Here is a 13902-nt window from a genome sequence, read left to right on the forward strand (position 1 = left end):
ACAAGCAAATGAGGATTATCGTATTGACACTCTCTGATACGATCAAACAAGGAAGACCAAGAAGCCACACAAGCTATGACCCGACTGGGTTTTGAAATATCCAATCTTACAAACCGATTGGCCATAGCCTGAACATCAACTACAAGAGGTCTCTCCCCAACAGGAAGAAATGCAAGACTACCCATACCACATTGGCCTTTCCCCGATGGTAAAAAATAGTAATATCATAGTCCTTTAGTAGCTCCAACCACCTACGTTGTCTCAAAGTGAGATCATTCTATTTAAACAAGTGTTGGAGGATACGATGATCAGTAAACACCTCACAAGACACACCATAGAGATAATGCCTCCAAATTTTCAACGTGTGAACAATGGCAACCAACTCCAAATCATGAACAGGGTAGTTCTTCTCATGGGGCTTCAACTGACGAGAAGCATAAGCAATCACTCTACCCTCTTGCATCAACACACACCCAATGCCGACCCAAGAAGCATCACAATATACTGTATAGGAACTTGAAGATGATGGAAGAACTAACACTGGAGCTACGGTCAAGGCGGTCTTGAGCTTTTGAAAGCTCGCCGAACACTCATCCGACCACCTGAAAGGAGCACCCTTTTGGGTTAATTTGGTCAAGGGTGATGCAATAGATTAAAATCCATGAACGAACCGATGGTAATAACCCACCAAACAAAGAAAGCTATGAATCTCTGTGGCTGAGGACGGTCGGGGCCAACTCAGGACCGCCTCTATCTTCTTCGGATCAACATGAATACCCTCACTGGACACCATGTGCCCCATGAACTCTATTGAACTAAGCCAAAACTTGCACTTGGAGAACTTAGCATAAAACTCCTCCTCCCTCAACTACTGCAATACAAATTTCAAATGCTCAACTTGCTCCTCCTGGCTATGAGAGTACACAAGGATATCAACAATAAATACAATAACAAACGAGTCCAGATAAGGACGAGACATGATGTTCATCAAATGCATGAACGATATTGTGGAATTGTTCAGCTCAAAAGATATCATAAGGAACTCATAATGATTATATCAAGTCCCGAAAGTTGTCTTAAGAATGTCCGAGTCCCTAATCATCAACTAGTGATACCCTGACCTAAGATCAATCTTGGATAACACCCTCACCCCTTGAAGTTGTACTAATAAATCATTGATTCAAGGAAAAAGATACATCTTCTTGATTGTGAATTTTTTCAACGGCCTGTAATCAATACACATTCTCATAGAGCCATCTTTCTTTTTCACAAATAGAATAGGTGAACCCCAAGGTGAAACACTAGGCTGAATAAACCCCTTATCATGGAGTTCCTGAAGTTGCTCCTTCAATTTCTTTAACTCCGCCAGTGCCATACGATAAGGCGGAATAAAAATGGGTTAAGTGCCAAACACCGAATCAATACCGAAGTAAATGTCCTTGTCTGGTGGCACGCTCGATAGGTTTGCAGGAAATACATCCGAAAAATCTCTCAACTCCAGAACAGAATCTATTGTAGGATTCTCTACACTTACATCCCTCACAAAAGCAAAATAAGAAAGACAACCCTTCCCAACCATCCATTGGGCCTTCAAGTATGAAATAACCGTATTGGTGTTACGCCCCACAATATTACGTTGATATTACATCCTGCAGAATTATATTATGATGATGTTACGCCTTGCAGTATTACATTACGATGATGTTATGCTTCGCACTATTACATTACGATGATCTTACGCTTCGCGGTATCAAATTACGACGATGTTGCACCCTGTAGTATTGTACGTTGAATTTATCGTAAGGTACTTGACATCAGTCCAAGGAAAATATTATTTGGAGATTATAAGGATTATGCTATTTCAATCAAGTGATGAGTAAATTCGTAAAGGTGAGAGGCAAAGCAAGTCAAAGAAAATAAATATTCGTCCAAGTTTGGCATGTTTGAATAAAATATGGGATGAGCATTAATACTTGTTATTTAAGGACTAGTAACATACAAGGTACCACATGAACATGATAGTAAGGTGTATGAAATGTATTAAAAGTAAGTAGTATTTTAAGTAATTTGAGATAATTATTAAGTATGTGGATAATTAGGTAATTATAGATTTTAGTGGGATATTAACTAAATAACAAAGTTAATTAAGTAATTAAGATTTGGATAAATCTAAAAATCCTAAACGTGGCAGCCATGAAAGCCCACAAATTTTGACTAATTAGTCACAAAGCAAGGTGGCATAATTTGGGCATTATTTAGCCAAGTCATCACACAAGTGGGGCCACAACATAAGACATAAAAGACCTATCAAAGTTCACACTTCATCTCTACAAGATAATAGAAAAAAAATTCATCAAAGTATCAAAAAAATACTTCTCAAATACTAAGTAAGATATCACATGATTTGAATGGCAATGAAAGTTACTTCAACAATTCATACGAAATTGTATCTTAGCCACGTAAAATTTTGCAGTTCTATGGGAGTACAGTACAACCTTTTCCAAGAGTATCATATGAATTTTTTCCTACTCCAGGTATGTTAATGCTATCTCTTCTTTCTTTTGGCATGATCCATACGACACAAACGAAACGTGCAAATGCACAATTTTTATAAATGACTCTATTTATAGAAATATTAGAGGTGCTTATGTTCTTGATCCCCCATGTGTCATATTATTCTATCATCTGTTCATTAGTCTCAGAAAAATACGTAAGTTGAAAAAGTTTACTTCATGATATTATTCAAAGGCATAATGATCTTATGACACTCCAAGAGATTTTACTGACGTACTTTTCATGCATTGCATTTATGTACATTGACCCATGATCAGATTGTGTTATATGCGCGTATATATGTATATTATATGTATATGGGATATGTTAAAAGGTTACAATGTTATATACGTACTACCACCTGATCAGCTGGTATACGTCGATGATTTTGCCCACAGTTGCCAAGATGATAACATGGGATGCCCTCAAAGACTGATGATGTTATGAAAAATGTACCTATGCACGACATGACATTAATACGCATATGCATGATACTATAATTATTTCATGATTTACAAGGTTATTCAGACTTACAGATGGAGTCATTTACTTTATATTTCCTCCATGTCTCTTATGCACTTATTTATGTACATTATTCGTATTGACGTCCTTTTTTGCTTGGGGACGCTGCATTTCATGCCCGCATGTCCTGATAGACAGGTCGAGAGCCCTCTAAGTAGGCTATCAGCTCAGCGGAAGATGTTGGTGCACTTCATTTGCTTCAGAGTTGCTTGTTTGGTCAGTATGAGTTAGATGTATATTGTTTGGTATGGTGGGACTTGGTGCCGACCTTTATGAAAATTATGTCTTAGAGGCTTGTGGATAGATGTTATGTACGTAAAAGATTGTATGGCCTTGTCGACCTATGTTCAGTGTTCAAGTGGTTATTTTGGTCTTAGAGGCCCATATGTCTTATGTATAAGTTGGCATCACCTGTTGTATTCTACCTATTTCACGACAGCCTCTTTGGATCAGTTATCTATGATAGTATGACACGAAAAGATACATTATGTTGGTACTCGGTTGAGCAAGGTACCGGGTGCCCATCGCGGCCCATCAGTTTGGGTCGTGACAAAAGTGTTATCAGATCAGTTCTGTTCTATGAACTCTACGAGCCGTGTCTAGTAGAGTCTTATTTATGGGTGTGTCGTGCACCACACTTATAGGAAGGAGGCTATAGGGCATTTAGGACTGTCATTCTTTCTTCTTACTCTAAATCGTGTAGTAGAGCTCACTTATAAGAATTCAAATTCCGAACTTCTATTTTATTCTTAATACAATGATGCCTACATTCAAAAAGACGGTCGGTAAGAGATATAGATATGAAAGTATTGAGTTACAGGAACTCGATTTTGCATCTTGCTTAAATGCGAGTAAATGTGAGGTCTTCAGCAGATCATGCATGTACTAAAAGGTGTAAAGTTCTTGAAAAAGAGCTTTAAAGAAGAATACTTATCCACTCTTACAGAAAAAAAAGGAATCACAGAATTGGAAGTTAGACACAAGTTTCAGTAAGTTAAAGAAGGAAGGTGAAGAAGGGTACGAGGTATCTATTTAATAAAGATTTATCACTATTTACCATCCAGGAAGTGAGAGATAAGCATTTAAAGTCACCTTCAACAGTAACATATGTACGTTCAATCAGTCACACCAATCTTAGTCATGCCCTATGGGAGCTAACGAATATGGTTTAGGAGAAGAATGGGATATCATCATTCGGCTGGGGTTAGAATAACGCAAAATGACGGATGGATGGTTTGCGTTAGTTGACAATTCTGAAGGACATTGCAACAAGTGCTAATATATCCCCTTGTGAAACACCTAGATGATGCATTTTAAAATAGTAACACTATATATGAGTGCTACAAAGATAGGCGTTGAAAGCATGGAAAGGATAAGTGGTAAGGTAATAACTAATACCATGAGCCACAAATTAGAAGGTACCTTACACCTACATAAAGGCTGATCGGAAAGAAGAGGAAGCTAAAGAATCACATCACCCAAGTAAATCAAGAGTCTGATTATTGGACCTAGAAAAAATTATAGAAGTTGTGCTTGAGAACATGACAGAATCACTCTTAATATCAGATGTTCAAGAGAAATAACATAACAACCATAATCTATAATGGCTCTACAAGAAAGCTAGTTAGAAGAAGTACCAGCCTTATAAGAAATCAGTATGAAGCTCCCATCGGATAGTGTATGTAGTAGAGGTGCGAGTATTATAATAAAGCTTCAAGTTATGGACGTGAATTATACCTATGTGGAAGAAAGGTCATGAAAGAGATAGTAGATATGATGCAAAATTTTAAGGTAATTAAGGTAAAGGTGAATAACATACGAGATACTCAACGGCAGAAGATCGTGAATGATCCATACTTCGGATAGAAGTCTATAAGCGCGGGGATTCAATATCCAGGAATGATAGCAGCGCCGTCAGTAGCATATCTTCCAGCCTATGGTGTAGCTATCGAAAAGCCTGATTATGAGAGTAAAGGATAGTTAGAGACGATGTGATGTCTCTCTTGATGTTCCAAAACAACATAAGGAAATCTATGGTGCAATCAAGTTGAAGGAAGGCCGCAGATAGAATAAATAGATATGTATAGGTCCCAAGCTAACGTATAGTAGAGCGACAAAGTTTTAATGAAATATGAGTAAGGATGAGGAAAGGCAAGTGAAAGGGTGACGAGAACGGATAAGTCCTCGGGATTGAAACCCATGAAAACAAGAAAGATAATGGTTTCTCTAAGTTATAGAAAGTTTAGTATAGCCTGAAGGAACTCAAAAGAGTCTATGACTAATAACATTCAGAAGAGATTGAATGCTGCTCTGTTAATAGAATCGGGTGTAATTATTATAGAAAAAAATGACGTTTGGGCCTTCGATTGAGTAATGATCTGACGAATAAAAGAAAGGGATCTCATGAATTGGACAAGATTAAAATACCCACGCAAGGTAAATCACATTGGGATGCCGTGAGATACGGTTTTGAAAGAAGGGCATCGCCCTAGGTGGATCAATCTAATCATTTCTGATGTTCCCCAATAAAACGTGAATCCTAACAGCAATATTGCATAAAAGGTTAAGTTATCAGGGGTGGATTATGGATCAAAATTGAGGTGAATAAACAATGGATGGATAGTAGTTATAAAGTATGAGAAGAGATTAGGCTGTCATTCTTAAGATAAACAGTAATGTGGAAGCATTAAAGGACATAGATTTATACGTGTGGGATATGCAATGAAAGTAACCTAGGATTTGGTAGCAGACCTCAGTAACGAGAAGTCGAGGTAAGAGTTATGGTATAGTATGACCTATGTAGATGCAGTAAATTCATATGAAAGGATAACCACGCCTATAAAATAAGATATAGCAATATTCATAAGTTCGACAAAAAGCGAAGAACTTCAGGATTGGCTAAAAACAAGAGGAAAAAAGAGAGGAGACTCGCATAAGCACACTTACAAGGTCAGTATCGTAGAAGCTTCATGATGGGAGGTAGCAACAGTTATGAGATTGGAAGGAATTTGATCGCAACTCATTGCGTGGGAAAAAGGCCTAAAGGGGGGGAATACCCTGGCCTTTGGACTTATTCACAGAACAGTTGCCTAGATGGCAAGAGGACTACTAAAGTATTCACAAGAGCTATGGGATATGAGAACGATAAGCGCATCAGTCAACATTCGAGGACGAATGTTCCAAAGGGGGGAATGATGTTACACCCCATATTTTCGTACATGAAAATACGCCATAAATAAATTAATGAGAGCCCGGAAGTGAGATGTCACATCCCGCAGTATTACATTACGGTGATGTCACATTTCGTAGTATAAAGTTACAACGACGTTGCACCCTGAAGTATTGTACGTTAAAATTTCATTTTCAGTTAACCAATGTAAGATTCGGGGATGAGATCATCTTGACGTTAACGTACTTAGGATATTTATAGCAAGCAATAAATAAGTGTTATGAAGAATAAGAGGGTACACAGATTAAAGAAAACGAGTTTCGTTGAATGTAGTCAATTTGGAATAAAATATGTGTCAAGCGATAATACCTGATAATTATGAACTAGTTCCATGCAAGATACCATATGACCATGGTAGTATAATATATAAAGTATATATGAAGTATTTTAAAAATAAATAGAATTTTAAGTAATTTGTGGTAATTTTTAAATTATGCAGTTAATTGACTAATTACCGGGTAACGGGACATTACCCGGTCAAAAGATATCATAAGGATCTCATAATGATTATATCAAGTCCCGAAAGCTGTCTTAAGAATGTTCGAGTCCCTAATCATCAACTGGTGATACCCTGACCTAAGATCAATCTTGGATAACACCCTCGCCCCTTGAAGTTGGTCAAATAAATCATCGATTCGAGGAAAAAGATACATCTTCTTGATTGTGAATTTGTTCAACGGCCTGTAATCAATACACATTCTCATAGAGCCATCTTTCTTTTTCACAAATAGAATAGGTGAACCCCAAGGTGAAACACTAGGCTGAATAAACCCCTTATCATGGAGTTCCTGAAGTTGCTCCTTCAATTTCTTTAACTCCGCCAGTGCCATACGATAAGGCGGAATAAAAATGGGTTAAGTGCCAAACACCGAATCAATACCGAAGTAAATGTCCTTGTCTGGTGGCACGCTCGATAGGTTTGCAGGAAATACATCCGAAAAATCTCTCAACTCCAGAACAGAATCTATTGTAGGATTCTCTACACTTACATCCCTCACAAAAGCAAAATAAGAAAGACAACCCTTCCCAACCATCCATTGGGCCTTCAAGTATGAAATAACCGTATTGGTGTTACGCTCCACAATATTACGTTGATATTACATCCTGCAGAATTATATTATGATGATGTTACGCCTTGCAGTATTACATTACGATGATGTTATGCTTCGCACTATTACATTACGATGATCTTACGCTTCGCGGTATCAAATTACGACGATGTTGCACCCTGTAGTATTGTACGTTGAATTTATCGTAAGGTACTTGACATCAGTCCAAGGAAAATATTATTTGGAGATTATAAAGATTATGCTATTTCAATCAAGTGATGAGTAAATTCGTGAAGGTGAGAGGCGAAGCAAGTCAAAGAAAATGAATTTTCTTCCAAGTTTGGCATGTTAGAATAAAATATGGGACGAGCGTTAATACCTGCTATTTAAGGACTAGTACCATACAAGGTACCACATGACCATGATAGTAAGGAGTATGAAGTGTATTAAAAGTAAGTAGTATTTTAAGTAATTTGAGATAATTATTAAGTATGTGGATAATTAGTTAATTATAGATTTTAGTGGGACATTAACAAAATAACAAAGTTAATTAAGTAATTAAGATTTGGATAAATCTAAAGATCCTAAACGTGGTAGCCATGAAAGCCCATAAATTTTGACTCATTAGTCACAAGGCAAGGTGGCATAATTTGGGCATTCTTTATCCAAGTCATCACACAAGTGGGGCCACAACATAAGACATAAAAGACCTATCAAAGTTCACACTTCATCTCTACAAGATAATAGAAAAAAAATTCATCAAAGTATCAAAAAAATACTTCTCAAATACTAAGTAAGATATCACATGATTTGAATGGCAATGAAAGTTACTTCAACAATTCATATGAAATTGTATCTTAGCCACGTAAAATTTTGCAGTTCTATAGGAGTACAACACAACCTTTTCCAAGAGTATCATATGAATTTTTTTCTACTCCATGTGTTAAGGTTATCCCTTCTTTCTTTTGGCATGATCCATATGACGCAAACGAAACGTGCAATTGCACAATTTCCATAGATGACTCTATTTATAGAAATATTAAAGATGTTTATGTTCTTGATTCCCCATATGTCATATTATTCTATCATCTGTTCATTGGTCTCAGAAAAATACCTAAGTTGAAAAAGTTTACTTCATGATATTATTCAAAGGCATAATGGTCTTATGATACTCCAAGAGATTTTACTGACGTACTTTTCATGCATTGCATTTATGTACATTGACCCATGATCAGATTGTGTTATATGCGCGTATATATGTATATTATATGTATATGGGATATGGAAAAAGGTTACAGCGTTATATATGCACCACCACCCGATTAACTGGTATACGTTGATGATTTTGCCCACAATGGCCAAGATGATAATATGGGATGCCCTCAGAGACTGATGATGTTATGAAACATGTACCTATGCATGACATGATATTAATATGCATATGCATGATACTATAATTATTTCATGATTTACAAGGTTATTCAGACTTACAGATGGAGTCATTTACTTTATATTTCCTCCATGTCTCTTATGCACTTGTTTATGTACATTATTCGTACTGAAGTCCTTTTTTGCATGGGCACGCTGCGTTTCATGCCCGCATGTCCTAATAGATAGGTCTAGAGCCCTCCAAGTAGGCTATCAGCTCAGCGGAAGATGTTGGTGCACTTCATTTACTTCGAAGTTGCTTGTTTGGTCAGTATGAGTTAGATGTGTATTGTTTGGTATGGTGGGACTCGGGCCCGACCTTTATGAAAATTATGTCTTAGAGGCTCGTAGATAGATGTTTTGTATGTAAAAGATTGTATGGACTTGTCGGCCTATGTTCAGAGTTCAAGTGGTTATTTTGGTCTTAGAGGCCCATATGTCTTATATATAAGTTGGCATCACCTATTGTATTCTACTAATTTCACGACAGCCTCTCTGGATCAGTTATCTAAGATAGTATGACACGAAAAGATACATTATGTTGGTACTCGGTTGAGTAAGGTACCAGGTGCCCGTCGCGGCCCATCAGTTTGGGTCGTGACAAACGTGGTATCAGAGCAGTTCTATTCTAGGGAGTCTACGAGCTATGTCTAGTAGAGTCTTATTTATAGGTGTGTCGTGCACTACAATTTTAAGTAGGAGGCTATAGGGCATTTAGGACTATCATTCTTTCTTCTTACTCTAAATCGTGTGGTAGAGCTCACTTATAAGAATTTAAATTCCGAACTTCTATTTTATTCTTAATACAACGATTCCTACATTCAAAACGACGGTCGGTAGGAGATATAGATATGAAAGTATTGAGTTACAGGAACTCGATTTTGCATCTTGCTTAAATGCGAGGTCTTCAGCAGATCATGCATGTACTAAAAGGTGTAAGGTTCTTGAAAAGGAGCTTTAAGGAAGAATACTTATCTACTCTTACGGTAAAAAAAGGAATCACATAATCAAAAGTTAGACACAAGTTTTAGTAAGTAAAAGAAGCAAGGTGAAGAGGGGTACGGGGTATATATTTAATAAAGATTTATCACTATTTACCATCCAGGAAGTGAGATATAAGCATTTAAAGTCACCTTCAACAGTAACAGATGTACGTTCAATCATTCACACCAATCTTAGTCATGCCCTATGGGAGCTATCGAATATGGTTTAGGAGAAGGATAGGATATCATCATCCGGCTGGGGTTAGAATAACCCAAAATGATGGATGGATGGTTTGCGTTAGTTGACAATTCTGAAGGACATTGCAGCAAGTGCCAATAGATCCCCTTGTGAAACACCTAGATGGTGCATTTTAAAATAGTACCACTAGATATGAGTGCTGCAAAGATAGGCATTGGAAGCCTGGAAAGGATAAATATTATCTTAGTATGACTCCCATCCCTAGTAGAGAGATAATGCTAGGCAACCCGAAGAGCCAGTGGATGGATAAAAGGGGAGCTAAAAGCAAAAGAATATCTTGTTAAAGATTTCAAAATAAAGTGATAGACAAAAAGGTTAGCAGGAAATAAGAAAATAGCTAATGAAGCATTAAGAGTAAGATGTGATACATGGATGAAAATGGTAGGTCAATAAAATGACAGTATTACAGAGTCTAGAGTCAAGTGAAGAAAAAGACGAGAGGTGACAGGCCTTGAGACAACAAAACAATATAGGCCATAAAGTCGAATCCTTACTTCGAGAAATAAGTTCGTGACTCCAACGCAACTACTAGAATGAAAAGTTAGACCCTAGAATAATAGGAATCAGTATGGGCTGGTGAACAAGATAAACTAAACGTGAATCAGGGACAGAGTGATTGGATAATAACCGGCATCATGAGAGTTTCAGATTTCATCCCGGCGATAATAGAATAGACAACAAAAGAAGAGTCATGAGAAATTCAGAGAATGGTCATTTAGGAAGACGCTTCCGTAAAGCAAGCAATGTAAGCAAAGTTAAGCTTAAGGGACTATGTGTGCCAGTTACACTAAGTGCCACCCTCGCGAGTAAGGAATTTCATTATCCTTGACACAACAGAACAAGGTGAGTAAGAGTCATCGATGATGTGAAAAGACGCCAAAGATGAAGAGGTAAAACAATTATAGGTAGATCGTCGTAGTACTAAATCTTAGTACTCCCCTGAAGGGGGGAATATGAATTCAGAATTAAGTGGTTCTAGTAATCATGGAATGGTAAAGGAAGAATGCGGTAAAAATGAAAAAGGAATGAGATTACACTTATTTAGCTCCTACGTATATGCTACGATTCCAGAACAAGAAGCAAGCGCGACGCCAAGGAAAGGAAGTAAGGGTTCCAGCTTGGGATGTTATTGACAAATAAAGAGCCAGCACAAAATGTAAGTTAAGACAAAGAAAATAGCCCAAGAAAGATTACACGGAGTATTGTGTGAGAATGGACCAACAAGCAGTTAGTTGTTGATTCAGGAAGAGTCTAGTTATGTCTAGACAAGATAATAAAGACAAATCAGTAGATCAATGCAAGATAAACACAGGGAACCTAACATGGGGAATTCAATCTCGCAGTTATGAAATTGTAATACTTGAGATATATTCGTATATGAGTTGAGGAAGTTAAAAAGGGTACCGTATAATTATTATGGAAATAAAAGAGAACGCCACTGGTAAAACAATCAAAATATCAGTTCAGAAGAAGCCCTACAAGCACAAGGGCGTGAAGGTAAGTATCTACGATAAAGCGAGGGACGATGTGAAGAAGAATATCAAAAACTCAATCAGTTATACGATGTAATAAGCTTGCAGCTTTACAAGAGTCAGAGGGTCCTCCTTAAGTACTACAATGGAAGACTAGCTGAGGAAATAAGAAAGAAGGCTTCAACATAAGCACAACGACCTAAAGAGGAAATGGTCGTGTAACAACAGTCTCACAACAATATTGTAAGCACTTCAAAGGAAAGTGGCACCTACCGTGGCTAATGAACGGGAACTAAAATTAAAAGTAATATGCGCGATCATATGAGTTGCACGAAAACTCTAGCATGTGTGGGCACTAAGATAAGTTAAGTATGCACTCAACTAGGGGGCAGAAAGACCAGAAAAAGTAATTGCGTACGTTTAAAGAAAGCAAAGATGGAACAAAAGGAATTATTCGACCTATGATACAAAGTTAGTACGTTATGGATACACTCAAGATTTTGGAATATTATCCATGCAGCATGTATGTTGACAATCACACAGCCGTAGAAGACTCCGGTATAAGTTAAAAGAAAGAATTTAGCCTAGGGCATAGACAAAGGATTGAGTCGTTAGAAGATTGTATCATGGATATTCCATAACGCCCATGAAAGGCTAAAGTAATAACTAATACCAAGAGCCACAGATCGGAAGATAGCTTAAGCCTACATAAAGGCTGATCTGAAGGAAGGGGAAACTAAAGAGTTACATCAACCAAGTAAATCAGGAGTCTAATTATTGTACCCAGAAAATTATAGAAATCATGATTGAGAACATTGCAAGATCACTCTTAATATCAGAGATACAAATGAGAAAGTGCAACAATCATATATATTCTATAACAGCCCTACGATAAAGCCAATTGGAAAAGTACCATCCTCATAAGGAGTTAGTACGAAGCTCCTACCGGATTGTGTATGCACCAGAGGTGCGAGTATTGTAATAGAGCTTCAAGCTGTGGATGTGAATCATACCTATGTAAGGTAAAGGTGAACAACGTACAAGATACTACAATACAAAAGATTTTGAATAGTCCATACTACAGATAGAAGGCTAGAAGCACGAGGATTTAGTATCAAGGAATAATAGTGGCATCGTCAACAACATATCTTCTAGCCTATGGTTTCTAGGTATCGAGAGTCCTAGTCAAGAGAATAAAGAAGAGTTAGGGACGATGTGATGTCTTGCTTGATGTTCCAGAAAAGCATAAGGAAATCGGTCGCAAGCTAAAGTATGATAGAACGACAAGATTTAAGGATAAGAAAGGGAATGTGAGAAGGTGATGAAAATGGATAAATACTCGGAATTATGTCCATGGAAACAAAAGATGTAATGGTTTCTCTAAGTTATAGCAAGTTTAGCATATCCTGAATTAACTCAAAGGAGTCTACGACTAATAGAATTTGAAAAAGATGGAATGCTGCCTTGATAGTAGAATAAGGGTGTAATTGTGATAGATAAAGGATGAAGTTGGGCCTATGGTTATGTAATGATTTGAAGAAACAAAAAAGGGGTTCATGAATTGTACGGGATTAAAATACCCATGTAAGGTGTATCACATTGAGGTGCTATGAAATATGGTTATGGAAGCATGGTATCACCCCTAGGTGGATTAATCTAATTACTCCAGATGTTCCATGATGCAACGTAAGCCCTACTGCCAATGTATTACGTGAGAAGTTTCAAGTTATCAATGAAAGGTTCTAGATCAACATTAAGGTGGATCAATAATGGATGGATAAAAGTTATCCATCAAGTATACAATATAATAAGCTCACATCTTTACAAGAGTCAGAGGATCCTCCGTAAGTACTAAAGTAAAGGAATAGCTTAGGAAATAAGTAAGAAGGCTTCAACCTAAGCACGGTAACCTAATGAAGAAAAGGTCATGTAAAAGCAGTCTCACAACAAAAATTGTATGCCCTCCAAAAGAAAGTGGCACCTACCGTGGCTAATGAACGGGGAGAAAGACCGAAGGTAATATTTAAGACTATATGAGTTGCACAAAAATTCTGGCATGTATGGAAACTAGGATGAGTTAAGTATGCACGCAACAAGGGGCATAAGGACTAGAAAAAGTAATTGCATATGTTTTAAGAGAGCTGAGATGGAACGAAAGGAATTATTCGATCAATGATCCAGAGTTAGTACGTTATTGACACACTCAATATTTTGGAGCATTATATTTGTTGGAAATCATATAGCCATAAAAGACTCTGGTATAAGTTAAAAAGAAAAACTGAGCCCTGGGCATAGACAAATGATTGAATTGTTAAAAGATTGTATCATGGATATTCCATAACGCCCATGAAAGGCTAAGGTAATAACTGATACCATGAGCCACAAATTGGAAGGTAGCTTACACCTA

This window comes from Nicotiana tabacum, chromosome 6, assembly GCF_000715075.1.
Source record: "Nicotiana tabacum cultivar K326 chromosome 6, ASM71507v2, whole genome shotgun sequence".
NCBI classification, from domain to species: Eukaryota; Viridiplantae; Streptophyta; class Magnoliopsida; order Solanales; family Solanaceae; genus Nicotiana; species Nicotiana tabacum.